The following is a 16,937-nucleotide window of genomic DNA, read 5'->3' as shown; positions in this document are numbered from 1 at the left end:
AGCTTCTGCACAGTAAAGGAAACCATAAAGAAGACGGAAAGACAACCCTCAGAATGGGAGAAAATATTTGCAAACGAAGCTACAGACAACGAATTAATCTCCAAAATATACAAACAGTTCATGCAGCTCAATATCAAGAAAACAAACAACCCAATTAAAAAATGGGTGTAAGACCTAAATAGACATTTCACCAAAGAAAAGATACAGATGGCCAAGAGGCACATGAAAAGATGCTCAACATCACTAATTATTAGAGAAATGTAAATCAAAACTGCAATGAGGTATCACCTCATAGCAGTCAGGATGGCCATCATCAAAAAATCTACAAACAATAAATGCTGGAGAGAGTGTGGAGTAAAGGGAACCCTCCTGCAGTATTGGTGGGAATGTAAATTGATACAGCCACTATGGAGAACAGTATTGGAGGTTCCTTAAAAAACTAAAAATAGAACTACCATATGACCCAGCAATCCCACTGCTGGGCATATACCCTGAGAAAATCATAATTCAAAAAGAGTCATGTACCAAAATGTTCATTGCAGCTCTATTTACAATAGCCTGGAGATGGAAACAACCTAAGTGTCCATCATCAGATGAATGGATAAAGAAGATGTGGTACATATATACAATGGAATATTACTCAGCCATAAAAAGGAACGAAATTGGGTCATTTGTAGAGATGTTGATGGACCTAGAGTCTGTCATACAGAGTGAAGTAAGCCAGAAAGTGAAAAACAAATATATATTAACGCATGTATGTGGAACCTAGAAAAATGGTACAGATGAACCTATTTGCAGGGCAGGAATAGAGAGGTAGACGTAGACATAGAGAACGGACATGTGGAAACGGGGTGGGAAGGGGATGGTCGGTTGAATTGGGAGATTAGGATGGGCATATATACACTACCATGCGTAAAATAGATAGCTAGTGGGAACAAGCTATAAAGCACAGGAAGCGCAGCCCAGTGCTCTCTGACGACCTAGTTGGGTGGGATGGCGTGGGAAGAGGGAGGTCAAAGAGGGAGGGAATATAGGTATACATATAGCTGATTCACTGCATTGTACAGCAGAAACTAACACAACATTGTAAAGCAATTATACTCCAATAAAAAAAATTTTTTTTTAGTTGTATGCGACTAGTCACACTGAAAAAATTCAGATTGCAATGAACACAAATGTTATCTGGTGGAACAAACTATGCATTATGGAAGAAACTAGCAAAAACAAACCTACGAGTTCATTTTTTGGAATTATCAAACACAGATTATACAGTAACCACGTTTAATGTGTTTAAAATAATTTTTACAGTGTAAAAATAAATCCACAGAACAGAAAATTTAAACTCATGATGTAAAATGTTCACAAGACATTTATATGAAGTAAATATACAGTAGCTGAAAAAAATTTTTTTCTCGGTTTCTTGGTACTACAGGTTTTTTTTTTTTTTTTTGCGGTACGCAGGCCTCTCACTGCTGTGGCCTCTCCCGTTGCGGAGCACAGCCTCCGGACGCGCAGGCTCAGCGGCCATGGCTCACGGGCCCAGCCGCTCCGCGGCATGTGGGATCCTCCCGGACCGGGGCACAAATCCGTGTCCCCCGCATCAGCAGGTGGACTCTCAACCACTGTGCCACCAGGGAAGCCCACTACAGGTCTTTTTTTAATTGAAGTATAGTCGATATACAATATTGCGTTAGTTTCACAGCAAAGTGATTCAGTTATATATATATATATATTCTTTGCATATATATATTCTTTACATATATATATTCTTTACATATATATATTCTTTTTCAGATTCTTTTCCATTATAGGTTGTTATAAGACATTGAATATAGTTCCCTTACTCTACAGTAAGTCCTTGCTTATGTTTTATATATAGCAGCATGTATCTGTTAATCCCGAACTCCTAATTTATCCCTCTTCCCGCTTTCCCACTTGATAACCATAAGTTTGTTTTCTGTCTGTGAGTCTGTTTCTCTTTTGTAAATAAGCTCATTTGTATCACTTTTTAAGATTCCACATATAAGTGATATCATATGCTATTTGTCTTTCTCTGACTCACTTCACGCTAGTGTGATATCTTTACATCCATCCATGTTGCTGTAAATGGCATTATTTCGTGTTTTTATGGCTGAGTAATATTCCATTGTATATATATACCACATCTTCCTTATCCATTCATCTATTGATGGATACTTAGGTTGCTTCCATGTACTGGCTATTGTAAATAGTACTGCAATGAATACTGCGGTGCATGTATCTTTTCTAAGTATGGTTTTCTCCGGATATATGCCCCAGGAGTGGGATTGCTGGATCATATGGTAGCTCTATTTTTAGTTTTTCAAGGAACTTCCATACTGTTCTCCATAGTGGCTTCACCAATTTACATTCCCACCAACAGTGTAGGAGGGTTCCCTTTTCCCTACACCCTCTCCAGTATTCATTCTTTGTAGATTTTTTGATGATGGCCATTCTGGCAGGTGTGAGGTGATAGACTCCTCACTGTAGTTCTGATTTGCATTTTCTAATAATTAGCAATGTTGAGCATTTTTCATATGCCTGTTGGCCATCTGTATGTATTCTTTGGAGAAATGTCTGTTTAGGTCTTCTGCCCATTTTTCGATTGGGTTGTTTGTTTTTTTGTTATTGAGCTGTATGAGCTGTTTGTATATTTTGGAAATTAAGCCCTTGTCAGTTGCTTCATTTGCAAATATGGTGGCACGTGGGATCTTAGTTTCCCAACCAGGGCACGCCCCCTGCATTGGAAGCATGGATTCTTAACCACTGGAATGCCAGGGAAATCCCTGAAAATGTTTTATATCTTGATCTGGATATATATATATATATATATATATATATATATATATATACATACACATGCTCTGTGGCATATAGGATCTTACCAGGCCAGGACTCGAACCCGTGTCCCCTGCATTTGCAGGCAGATTCTTAACCACTGCGCCACCAGGGAAGCTCCATTCTAACTTTTAAATCTCAAATATAACTCAATCAAATTCAATAGAGCAAAACAAATCTAGAATTTTAAACGATTAACTATACCGTAGTTCTGTGTAAAATTCATAGATGATCAAAAGTAGACAGATTTAAAATCCTCTGCCCAGTATTTTCAGTGTACTTACAAAATGTCCATCACATTGAATGAAACACCATAAAACCAACTGCATTACACCTTTCATTTGTCCTGTGTGTATAATTAAATTCAATAAAATATAAAACTACAATGAAATCTTTCTACAACATTAGCAGGTCACCCTCAAACAACTTGACCTACACATGACTTGTCTAGCCAAGACAACCTATCTTTCACAAATCAATCCTCCCCTCTTCTCTCCCCATAATACTTCATAAGCAGCAACAACTAGGGAGAAAAAAAATATCTAGTAATAAAGAATCAGAAGTCCCTGCTATACATTCAGGAAATTCAAATGAAAACCTGATTGTAATCTTAAATATAACACTATTTATATTCAGGGAAAAGAAAGAAACAAGATACATACCTTTTCTATCAGGAGATATTTCAGATGGCAAAAAGTTTCAGGTGGAAGAGAATATTAGATTATGATTTAAATAGTAATTCCTCGCCCCATCCGGCCACCAGAGCCAAGCCCAAGGTCCCGCCATGGAGCCCCACTCGCTCGCTGACTCGGGCCTGGAGCCGCCGGCCGCACGCCTCTGAGCCCCTCGGCGTTCTTGGAATATGAAAACAAGCCTGGACGACCTAGCAGGCCACCCTCACCAAAGCAGAATGTGAGGAAGAATATTGACTTTGAGCCTCTCTCCACCACCACACTCATCCTGGATGACAGACCAGCAAATCTCTCAGCAAAGCCAGCTGAAGAAGCTCAGTAACACAGGCAACAGTATGAAGAAATGGTGGTTCCGGCCAAAAAATGAGAGTTGAAAGAAGCCCAGCGAAGGAAAAAGCAGCTGGAAGAAAGATGCAGATTAGAAGAAAATATTGGAAATGCCGTCCTCACTTGGAATAATGAGATTTTGCCTAACCGGGAAACAATGCGGTACTCTAGGAAAAGTTAGAGATTTATGGTGGCAGGGAATCCCTCCCAGCGTGAGAGGCAAAGTCTGGAGCTTAGCCATTGGCAATGAGTTAAACATCACCCAGGAGCTCTCTGACATCTGTCTTGCCCAAGCCAAGGAGCAGGGGTGGTCCTTTAGTACGGGAGGCTCTGAAGTGGAGAATGAAGATGCTGGTTTTTCAGCAGCAGACAGAGAAGCCAGTCTGGAGTTTATTAAACTAGACATTTCCAGAACATTCCCTAATCTCTGCATTTTCCAGCAAGGTGGACCGTATCACAACATGTTGCACAGCATTTTGGAAGCTTACACTTGTTACCGACCAGATGTGGGTTATGTTCAGGGAATGGCCTTCATAGCAGCCGTGTTGATCTTGAACTTACTGTAGATGCCTTCATTGCTTTTTCCAATCTTTTGAATAAACCCTGTCAAATGGCTTTTTTCCAAGTGGACCACGGCCTTATGTTGACTTATTCTGCTGCGTTTGAGGTATCTGTTGAAGAAAATTTGCCAAAATTATTTGCTCATGGGCTTCCCTGGTGACTTAGTGGTTGAGAGTCCGCCTGCCGATGCAGGGGACACGGGTTTGTGCCCCGGTCTGGGAAGACCCCACATGCCGCGGAGCGGCTGGGCCCGTGAGCCATGGCTGCTAAGCCTGCGCGTCCGGAGGCTGTGCTCCGCAACGAGAGAGGCCACAACAGTGAGAGGCCCGCGTACCGCAAAAAAAAAATTAAAAAAATAAACAACAAAATTATTTGCTCATTTCAAGAAAAACAACTTAACTCCAAACATCTACCTAATTGATTGGCGACAAAAGGCTTACTTCTAGAAGGTAAAGTCCAAACGTCATCTGAAACAAGGCTCAGTCCCTTAAATAAAGCCGATTTGTCTGCACTGTAGACAAATCTTGGGAGCAAGCCTTTGGGACTCTCGGCGTTTGTTGCTTCTGTCCCAAACCCTGAGACTGTTCTGACACTGCTGAATTCTCGCTGGGAACAAGGTTTTGGAGGTGAGAGCTCATAGCTGAAGCCACAAGTGCTGGTGTCACTGTGGAACAGTACACACATCAGGCCATGAAGTGGCTGCTGGCGGGGGTTATGGGCTGGCCTGTCTAGCTGTGCCAGGCAGGAGTGTTTGGGGCCTGCCTTAAAGGCCACCTTAATTTAACCAAAAAATGATTTCTCCACAACATGAACACTCAACTCTTGCATAGGCTGTCCCTCTGCACCCCTGTTGGTGCACCTGTGCTGTAATTTGACTGTGAACCCTGACCTCGCAGACTCCCAGGCCTGGGGCCCGTGACCCCTGGGGAGGGGGTGTTAGGAGAGGATCACATGGGACCAGAGTCTTCAGCTTCTACCTTATCTATTTTAGGCCCCCAAGTTAGATTCTTATGATTCCAGGCTAAAGGGAAGTTTGGAAAACACTGTCCTAGAATAGTGTCTTTTAAACTTTTTTCACCCTGACTTGCAAAAGGAAATACATTTTATGTTGTGACCCCCCTACAAAAAAAATAGTAATTCCTCATTTCATTTTAAAGGATACAAACCATTACATGTTATATGGTGACGAGATTTAACTACTCACTATTCACCGAGTAAAATTTGACTCATCTAGATCCAGCACCTATAAAATATATTAAAAACTGACATGATGTGACATGATGTGCATATATTACTTTCCCTGGTCATTTAATTGAGCTCTTGTCCTCCTGTTCTACAGGCAAGGAATTTCTTCCAGTTCTCACAACACTACCTTACAAATTTAGGTTACTGCTCACAAAAGGACAATGGACATCATTGAAAATCTCAGAGCAAAAAGCTCTGAAAACACTTTCCTCCACAAAAGCAATGAGAACACTAGCAAAAACTGTCCAAATCAACTTTCTCAAAATGCTAGAAATCAACCAGAGACTTGCAGCCATCTAGGGAATGATTATTCAAGGAAAAGAGCTGAATCTCAGTAAAAACAATGAGCTTTGTGGCATTTTAATTTCCCTGTGCTCATCTGCCCATCCCCAGGTACACAGGAATCTTGCAAAACAACAGCCACAACCAAGTCTGGCAGTCCAAGAAGTTGGAGTTCGCAGAGAAGGGTCATTATTGGACATGAAAGACTTCACATGTAAGGCTGTTATTATTGAACTTACTCAGAGCTCACTAGTACAAAAAGTGGTCTCCCCCCCAAGACAATCTACCAAAACCAACCAGAGACAGTTGTTGAACATAACTCTTAAAACTCAACAATAAAAAAAGGAACCCATTAATAGACAGGCAAAAGATCTTAACAGGTATCTCACCAAAGAAAATAAACAGATGGAATAAAAGCATATGAGAAGATACTTAACATGATAATGCATTAGGGAATTGCAAATGAAAACAATTAGAAATCACTATATACCTATAAGAATGCCAAAAATCCAAAACATTAATAACACCAAATGCTGGTGTAGATGTTGAGCAACAGGAACTTTCATTCGTTGCTGGTAGAAATGCAAAATGGCACAGCAACTTTGGAAGATACTTTGGCAGTTTTTCTTTTTACAAAACTAAAATACTCGTACCATAAGACCCAGCAATTGTGCTCCTTGATATTTACCCAAAGGAAGTGAAAACTCACATCCACACAAAGCTTGCACATGGATGCTCATAGCAGCTTGATTCACAATTGCCAAAACTTGGAAGCAAGCAAGATGCTCTTCAGCAGGTGGACAGATGAATTGTGGTACATCAATACAATGAAATTTTATTCAAGGCTTAAACGAAATGTCTTTTCATAGCATGACAGCTCATGTTGAAACCTTAGATGCATATTACTAAGTGAAAGAAACCAATGTGAAAAGGCTACATACTATATGATTTCAACCATATGATATTCTACAGAGGTAAAACTATGAAGACAATAAAAAGATCATAAGTTGCCAGAGGTTGGGGGATGGGGTGAGAGGGATGAATCAACAGAGCACAGAGGATTTTTAGGGCCGTGAAACTATTCTGTATGATACTAAAATGGTGAATATATGTCATTGTCCTTGTGTCAAAACCCATGACATACAAAACGCCAAGAGTGAACACCAGGACTTCCCTGGCAGTACAATGGTTAAAACTTCACCTTCCAATGCAGGGGGTGTGGATTTGATCCCTGGTCAGGAAGCTAAGATCCCACATGCCTCCTGGCCAAAAAACCAAAACATAAAGTAGAACAATATTGTAACAAATTCAATAAAGACTTTAAAAACGGTCCACATCAAAAATAACTTTAAAAAAAAAGAGTGGACACAAACTGTAAACTATGGACTTTGAGTGATAATGATGAGTCAATGTAGGTTCATCAATCAAAGCAAATGTACTCTGGGTGCAAGATGTTGACAGTGAGGAGGCTGTGCATATGTGGAAACACAGGGTATATGGGAACTCTGTATGTTCCACTCAGTTAATAATACCAAACAATTAAGGAAGAAGTAGCATTAACTCCTCACAGACTTTTTTTTTTTTAAATAAAAAGGAAGAAACACTTTCCATCTCACTTTATGACACCAACGATACCAAAATCATACAAAGCCACTACAGGGGAAAAGAAAATTAGAGAACCATAATATTCTCCCAAAATTAGCCATAAACATTCTTAACATTAGGAAATCTGACTTGGCAATATAAAAATAATTATAGTAATAATAACACATAATAATGGAGTTTATTCCAGCTATGCAAAGTAGGCTTCACAGTTAAAAATCAACGTAATTCTCCATATTAATGGAATAAAGAAGAAAATCATATGTTAACCTCAACTGATACAGAAAACCACTCAACAGAATTCAACATCTCTTAGTGATGAAAACTCTCAGCAAAATAGGGAATGAAAGGGAATTTCCTCAACCTGATGAAGAACAACTATGAAAAAGCTGTAGTTTTCATCATACTTAATGGAGACAGACTGAACATTTTATCGCCAAGACCAGGAATAAGGCAAAGATGTACCGTCACTTCTATTAAACATCATAGTGAAGGTTCAAGATGATGCAATAAAGGTAGATAGATAGATAAAAGACATATATACTGGAAAGAAAGAAGTAAAACATCACAGATAAAATTTTTTTTTTTCTTTTTTGCGGTACGCGTGCCTCTCACTGTTGTGGGCCTCTCCCGTTACGGAGCACAGGCTTTGTACATGCAGGCTCAGCGGCCATGGCTCACGGGCCTAGCTGCTCCACGGCATGTGGGATCTTCCCGGACCGGAGCACGACCCGTGTCCCCTGCATCGGCAGGCAGACTCTCAACCACTGCGCCACCAGGGAAACCTGAAAGCATTCTTAAATACTAGCAATTAGCAAAAAATTAAAGGAAAACAAAATTTGCAATATTATCAAGAAAAATGAACTACTCTGGGATGAATTTAACAAAATTTCTGCAAGACCTATACAAGAAAAACTACAAAACACTACTAAGAGAATTTAAAGATGATGCAAACAAATCAAAGATACCACATGACTGAAAAACTCATATTTCTTACTGAGATAATTACCAACTTATTGGTCTAACACAGATTCAGGGTACTCCCAAACACGCTTTTGTAGAAATTGACAAGTTGATTCTAAAACTTACAAGGGAAAGGGCCAACAATCACCAAGATGTCTTAAAGAAACATAAAAAGCTAAAAGAGTGACACTGAAAGGATCTAGATGGTGGAGTAGAAGGACATTCTTTCACTCCCTCTTGTGAGAACACCACAATCACAACTAACTGCTGAACAATCATCGACAGGAAGCCACTGGAACTCACGAAGAAAGATACCCCACATCCAAAGACAAGGAGAAGCCATGGTAAGACGGTAGGAGGGGCGCAATCACAATAAAATCAAAACCCGTAACTGATGGCTGTATGACTCACAAACTGGAGAACACTCAGACCACAGAACTCCACCCACTGGAGTGAAGGTTCTGAGCCTCACATCAAGCTGCCCAACCTGAGGGTCCGGCAACAGGAGGAGAAATTCCTAGAGTATCAGACTTTGAAGACTAGTGGGATTTGACTGCAGCACTTTGACAGGACTGGGGGAAACAGAGACTCCACTCTTGGGGGGAACACACAAAGTAGTGTGCGCATTGGGACCCAGGGGAAGGAGTGGTGACTCTATAGGAGACTGAACCGCACCTACCTGCTGCTGTTGGAGGGTCTCCTGCAGAGGCAGGGGGTGGCTGTGGCTCACCATGAGGACAAGGACACTGGCAGCAGAAGTTCTGGGAAGTACTCCTTGGCGGGAGCCCTCCCAGAGTCCTCCATTAGCCCCACCAAAGAGCCTGGGTAGACTCCAGTGTTGGGTCGCTTCAGGCCAAACAACCAACAGGGAGGAAACCCAGCCCCACCCATCAGCAGACAAGAGGATAAAGTTTTACTGAGCTCTGCCCACCAGAGCAACACCCAGCTCTACCCACCACCAGTCCCTCCCACCAGGAAACTTGCACAAGCCTCTTAGATAGCCTCATCCACCAGAGGACAGAGAGCAGAAGCAAGAACTACCATCCTTGCAGCCTGTGGAAGGAAAACCACATTCACAGAAAGACAAGATGAAAAGGCAGAGGGCTATGTACCAGATGAAGGAACAAAATAAAACCCCAGAAAAACAACTAAATGAAGTGGAAATAGGTAACCTACCAGAAAAAGTATTCAGAATAATGATAGTGAAGATGATCCAGGACCTTGGAAAAAGAATGGAGGCAAAGATCGAGAAGATGCAAGAAGTGTTTAACAAAGATCTACAAGAATTAAAGAACTGGGCTTCCCTGGTGGCGCGGTGGTTGAGAGTCCGCCTGCCGATGCAGGGGACAGGGGTTCGTGCCCCGATCCGGGAGGATCCCACATGCCGCGGAGCAGCTGGGCCCGTGGGCCATGGCCGCTGAGCCTGCACGTCCGGAGCCTGTGCTCCGCAACGGGAGAGGCCACAGCAGTGAGAGGCCCGCGTACCACAGAGAAAAAAAAAAAAAAAAAGAATTAAAGAACAAACAAACAGAGATGAACAATACAATAACTAAAAAGAAAAATACACTAGAAGGAATCAATAGCAGAATAACTGAGGCAGAGAACAGATAAGAGACCTGGAAGACAGGTTGGTGGAATTCACTGCTACGGAACAGAATAAATAAAAAAGAATGAAAAGAAATGAAGACAGCCTAAGAAACCTCTGGGACAACATTAAACCCAACAACATTCACATTATAGGGGTCACAGAAGGAGAAGAGAGAGAAAGGACCCGAGAAAATATTTGAAGAGATTATAGTCAAAAACTTCCCTAACATGGGAAAGGAAATAGACACCCAAGTCTAGGAAGTGCAGAGTCCCATACAGGATAAAAACAAGGAGAAACACAATGAGACACATACAAATCAAATTGACAAAAATTAAAGACAAAGAAAAATTATTGAAAGCAGCAAGGGAAAATCGACAAATAACATACAACAGAACTCCCATAAGGTTAACAGCTGATTTCTCAGCAGAAAATCTACAAGCCAGAAGAGAGTGGCATGATATACTTAAAGTGATGAAAGAGAAGAACCTACAACCAAGATTACTCTACCTGGCAAGGATCTCACTCAGAGTCAATGGAGAAATCAAAAGCTTTACAGACAAGCAAAAGCTAAGAGAATTCAGCACCACCAAACCAACTCTACAACAAATGTTAAAGGAACTTCTCTAAGTGGCAAACACGAGAGAATAAAAGGACTTACGAAAACAAACCCAAAACAATAAAGAAAATGGTAATAGGAACATACATATCGGTAATTACCTTAAAAGTGAATGGATTCAATGCTCCAACCAAAAGACACAGGCTCAGTGAATGCATACAAAAACAAGACCCGGGCTTCCCTGGTGGCGCAGGGGTTGAGAGTCCGCCTGCCGATGCAGGGGACACAGGTTCATGCCACGGTCCAGGAAGATCCCACATGCCACAGAGCGGCTGGGCCCATGAGCCATGGCCGCTGAGCCTGCGCGTCTGGAGCCCGTGCTCCGCAATGGGAGAGGCCACAACAGTGAGAGGCCCGCGTACCGCAAAAAAAAAAAAAAAAAAAACCAAGACCCATATATATGCTGTCTACAAGAGACCCACTTCAGACCTAGGGACACATACAGACTGAAAGTGAGGGGATGAAAAAAATATTCCATGCAAATGGAAATCGAAAGAAAGCTGGAGTAGCAATACTCATATCAAATAAAATAGACTTTAAAATAAAGAATGTTATAAGAGACAAGGAAGGACACTAAATAATGATCAGGGATCAATCCAAGAAGAAGATATAACAATTATATATGCACCCAACATAGGAGCACCTCAATACATAAGGCAACTGCTAACAGCTATAAAAGAGGAAATCGACAGTAACACAATAATAGTGGGAGATTTTAACACCTCACTTACACCAATGGACAGATCATCCAAACAGAAAATTAATAAGGAAACATAGGCTTTCAATGACACAACAGACCAGATAAGATGTAATTGATATTTATAGGACATTCCATCCAAAAACAGCAGACTACGCTTTTTTCTCAAGTGCGCACAGAATATTCTCCAGGACAGATTACATCTTGGGTCACAAATCAAGCCTCAGTAAATTTAAGAAAATTGAAATCATATCAAGCATCTTTTCTGACCACAATGCTATGAGACTAGAAATCAATTACAGGGAAAAAAACGTAAAAAACACAAACACATGGAGCCTAAACAATATGTTACTAAATAACCAAGAGATCACTGAAGAAATCAAAGAGGAAATCAAAAAATACCTAGAGACAAATGACAATGAAAACATGACGATCCAAAATCTATGGGATGCAGCAAAAGCAGTGCTAAGAGGGAAGTTTATAGCTATACAAGCCTACCTCAAGAAACAAGAAAAATCTCAAATAAACAATCTAACCTTACACCTAAACCACCTAGAGAAAGAAGAACAAACAAAACCCAAAGTAAGCAGAAGGAAAGAAATCATAAAGATTAGAGCAGAAATAAAAGAAATAGAAATAAAGAAAACAATAGCAAAGATCAATAAAACTAAAAGATGGTTCTTTGAGAAGATAAACAAAATTCATAAACCATTAGCCAGACTCATCAAGAAAAAGAGGGAGGGCTTCCCTGGTGGCGCAGTGGTTGAGAGTCCACCTGCCGATGCAGGGGACATGGGTTCGTGCCCCGGTCCAGGAAGATCCCACAAGCCACAGAGCGGCTGCGCCCATGAGCCATGGCCGCTGAGCCTGCGCGTCGGAGCCTGTGCTCCGCAACGCGAGAGGCCACAACAGTGAGAGGCCCACGTACGGCAAAAAAAAAAAAAAAAAAAAGAAAAGGAAAAAAAGAGAAAGAGGGAGAGGACTCAAATCAATAAAATTAGTAATGAAAGAGAAGTTACAACAGACACCGCAGAAATACAAAGCACCCTAAGAGATTACTACAAGCAACTCTATGACAAAAAAATGGACAACCTGGAAGAAATGGACAAATCCTTAGAAAGGTATAACCTCCCAAGACTGAACAGGAAGAAACAGACCAATGACAAATAATGAAATTGAAACTGTGATTAAAAATCTTCCAACAAACAAAAGTCCAGGACCAGATGGCTACACAGGTGAATTCTATCAAACATTTACAGAAGAGCTAACACCCATCCTTCTCAAACTCTTCCAAAAAATTTTAGAGGAAGGAACACTCCCAAACTCATTCTATGAGGCCACCATCACCCTGATACCAAAACCAGACAAAGACACTACAAAAAAAGAAAATTACAGACCAATATCACTGATGAATATAGACGCAAAAATCCTCAACAAAATACTAGCAAACTGAATCCAACAACGCACTAAAAGGATCATACACCATGATCAAGTGGAATTTATCCCAGGGATGCAGGGATTCTTCAACATACGCAAATCAATCAATGTGATACACCGTATTAACAAACTGAAGAATTAAAAACCATATGATCATCTCAATAGATGCAGAAAAAGCTTTTGACAAAATCCAACCCCCATTTATTATAAAAACTCTCCAGAAAGTGGGCATAGAGGGAACCTACCTCAACATAGCGCGTCCGGAGCATGTGCTCCACAATGGGAGAGGCCACAGCAGTGAGAGGCCCGCGTACCGCAAAAAAAAAAAAAAATGCACAGAAATCTCTTGCATTCCTATACATTAATGATGAAAAATCTGAAAGAGAAATTAAGAAAACACTCCCATTTACCATTGCAACAAAAAGAATAAAATAGCTAGGAATAAACCTACCTATGGAGACAAAAGACCTATATGCAGAAAACTATAAGACCCTGTTGAAAGAAATTAAAGATGATACCAACAGATGGAGAGATATACCATGTTCTTGGATTGGAAGACTCAATATTGTGAAAATGACTATACTACCCAAAGAAATCTACAGATTAAATGCAATCCCTATCAAATTACCAATGGCATTATTTACATAATTAGAACAAAAAATCTTAAAATTTGTATGGAGACACAAAAGACCCCAAATAGCCAAAGCAGTCTTGAGGGAAAAAAACGGAGCTGGAGGAATCAGACTGCCTGACTTCAGGCTATACTACAAAGCTACAGTAATCAAGACAATACGGTACTGGCACAAAAACAGAAACATAGATCAATAGAAAAGGATAGAAAGCCCAGAGATAGACCCACGCACCTGTGGTCAACTAATCTATGACAAAGGAGGCAAGGATATACAATGGAGAAAAGACAGTCTCTTCAATAAGTGGTGCTGGGAAAACTGGACAGCTACATGTAAAAGAATGAAATTAGAACACTCCCTAACACCATACACAAAAATAAACTCAAAATGAATTAGAAACCTAAATGTTAGACTGGACACTATAAAACTCTAAGAGAAGACCATAGGAAAACCACTCTTTGACATAAATCACAGCAAGATCTTTTTTGATCCACCTCCTAGAGTAATGGAAATGAAACCAAGAATAAACGGGACCTAATGAAACTTAAAAGCTTTTGCAAAGCAAAGGAAACTACAGACAAGACGAAAAGACAACCCTCAGAATGGGAGAAAATATTTGCAAATGAATCAACGGACAAAGGATTAATCTCCAAAATATATAAACAGCTCATGCAGCTCAATATTAAAAAAACAAACAACCCATCAAAAAATGGGCAGAAGACCTAAATAGACATTTCTCCGAACAGGACATACAGATGGCCAAGAAGTACATGAAAAGCTGCTCAACATCACTAATTATTAGAGAAATGCAAATCAAAACTACAATGAGGTCTCACCTCACACCAGTTAGAATGGACATCATCAGGAAATCTACAAACAACAAATGCTGGAGAGGGTGTGGAGAAAAGGGAACCCTCTTGCACTGTTGGTGGGAATGTCAATTGATACAGCCACTGTGGAGAACAGTATGGAGACTCCTTAAAAAACTAAAAATAGAATTACCGTATGACCCAGCAATCCTACTACTGGGCATATACCCAGAGAAAACCATAATTCAAAAAGACACATGCACCCTAGTGTTCATTGCAGCACTATTTACAATAGCCAAGTCATGGAAGCAACCTAAATGCCCATCAACAGACAAATGGATAAAGAAGATGTGGTGCATATATACAATGGAATATTACTCAGCCATAAAAAGGAATGAAATTGGGTCATTTGTATAGATGTGGATGAATCTAGAGACTGTCATACAGAGTGAAGTAAGTCAGAAAGAGAAAAACAAATATCATATATTAACGCATATATGTGGAACCTAGAAAAATGGTACAGATGAACCGGTTAGCAGGGCAAAAATTGAGACACAGATGTAGAGAACAAACGTATGGACACCAAGGGGGGAAAGCAGTGGCGGGTGGGAGTGGTGGTGTGATGAACTGGGAGACAGGGATTGACATGTATACACTGATGTGTATAAAATGGATGACTAATAATAAATAAAAGAGGGACACTACTAGATATTAAGTATTACAGACTTAGAGAATTATTATACCTAATTTCAAAACAATATATGGCAGCAGCATAAGGGATAGCCATATAAATCAGCAGAATAGTGAGTCCAGGAATAGAATAATGCACATTAGGTTGACTGATTTTCAAGAAAGGTGCCGAGGTATTTCAGAACTTCCTTCAGCATTCCTTATAGTGAAGACCTGCAGGCAGAAAATTCTTTAAGTTTTTACTTATCTAAAACATGCTTTATTTGGGGACTTCACTGGTGGTCCAGTGGTTAAGACTCTGCACTTACCCTGCAGGGGGCACGGGTTCAATCCCTGGTCAGGGAACTAAGATCCCATATGCTATGTGGCACAGCCAAAAAAATAAATAAAGCATGATTTGACCTTCATTCTCAAAAGATATTTTTGCTGAAGAGAGAATGAAGGTTTACAAGGGTTTGGTTTGGTTTTTTTTTTCTTCTCAATACTTTAAAGACATCATTCCTTTGGTTTCTGGCCTCTGCTGTTTATGAGAAAAATGAATGCTAATTCATACTGTTCTGTTCTATAAGTAATGTGTCATTTTACCCTAATGTGTCATTTTACCCTATTTCAATATTTTCTCTTAATCTTGGTTTTCAAACAGTTTGACTACAATCTCAAGCCTTGCTGTCATTTTGTTTGTATTTGCCCTGCTTTTTGTTGCACTCTGTAAATTTATGTCTTTCACCTCATTTAGTAAATTTTCATTGTCTCTTCATATTCTTATTATTGTTTTGCCCCTCTTTTGGCCTCTTATTCTGGCACTCAAATTAGGTGTGTATTAGATATCTTGATATTGTTCCATGTGTCACTGAGGCTCTGTTCACTTTTTTTTAATTGGAGTATAGTTGATTTACAATGTCATGTTAGTTTCAGGTGTACAGCAGTGATTCAGATTAATATACATACATATATATGTGTATATATTTCTTTTTCAGATTCTTATCCCTTATACAAAATACTGAGTATAGTTCCCATCTGTTCACTTTTGATTAGTCTTTTTTCTGTTGTCTTCACATTGGATCTATTGGTCTGTCTCCAAGTTCACTAACTCTCCTGTTACGTGAATCTGCTGTTAAGCACATCTACTGATTTGGGGGGTGGGGGGTGCTGTTTTTTTCAACTCTAGAATTCCCCACTTTTTTTTTTTAATAAATGTATTTATTTATCTATCTTTGCCTGAGTTGGGTCTTTGTTGCTGAGCGCAGGCTTTCTCTAGTTGCCGTGAGCGGGGGCTACCCTTCGTTGTGGTGCGCAGGCTTCTCATTGCGGTGGCTTCTCTTGTTGCAGAGCATGGGCTCTAGGTGCACAGGCTTCAGTAGTTGTGGTGCACGGACTTAACTGCTCCACAGCATGTGGGATCTTCCTAGACCAGGGCTCAAACCTGTGTCCCCTACATTGGCAGGCAGGTGCTTAACCACTGCGCCACCAGGGAAGTCCCACACCACTTCTTAAAAATAGTTTCTACTTCTCTGGTGAGATTTCCTATTTCTTAATTTATTACAACAAATTTCCCTTTATATTATTGAGCATACTTCTGATGTCTGCTTTAAAATCCTTATATTCTAGGGACTTCCCTGGCCATTCAGTGGTTAAGACTCCACGCTTCCACTGCAGGGGGCACAGGTTCAATCCTTGGGCAGGGAACTAAGATCCCACATGCCACACGGCCAAAAAAAAAGAGGCATAAAAAATCCTCATGTTCTAATTCAATGTCTCAATCGTGTTGAGGTCAGATTTCATTTATTGCCTTTTCTCTTGGACAAAATTCACATTTTCCTGTTTCTTTGTATGTCTAGATTTTTTTCACTATATCTTGGACATTCTGAATGATTTGTAGAGATTCTGAATTATTTTGTGGTTCTCTGAAGAATACTGATATTTCTACTGCAACAAGCAGTTAA

The 16,937-nt window shown here is 40.2% G+C and overlaps 1 pseudogene across 1 annotated transcript in view; it reads left to right on the top strand.

Moving 5' to 3' along the window:
• LOC309977108 (TBC1 domain family member 14-like) overlaps window positions 1-4,913 on the top strand; it is a 46,977-nt pseudogene extending 42,064 nt beyond the window's left edge. The window contains exon 2 of the transcript in view: window positions 3,677-4,913. The product of the transcript in view is annotated as a TBC1 domain family member 14-like (transcript). The remainder of the gene's footprint in view (window positions 1-3,676) is intronic.
• The last annotated feature ends 12,024 nt before the right edge of the window (window positions 4,914-16,937 follow it).

Source organism: Leucopleurus acutus, assembly GCF_964270905.1.
Source record: "Leucopleurus acutus genome assembly, chromosome: 20".
Lineage (NCBI taxonomy): Eukaryota > Metazoa > Chordata > Mammalia > Artiodactyla > Delphinidae > Leucopleurus > Leucopleurus acutus.
This window is presented reverse-complemented; position numbering and strand designations above follow the sequence as displayed.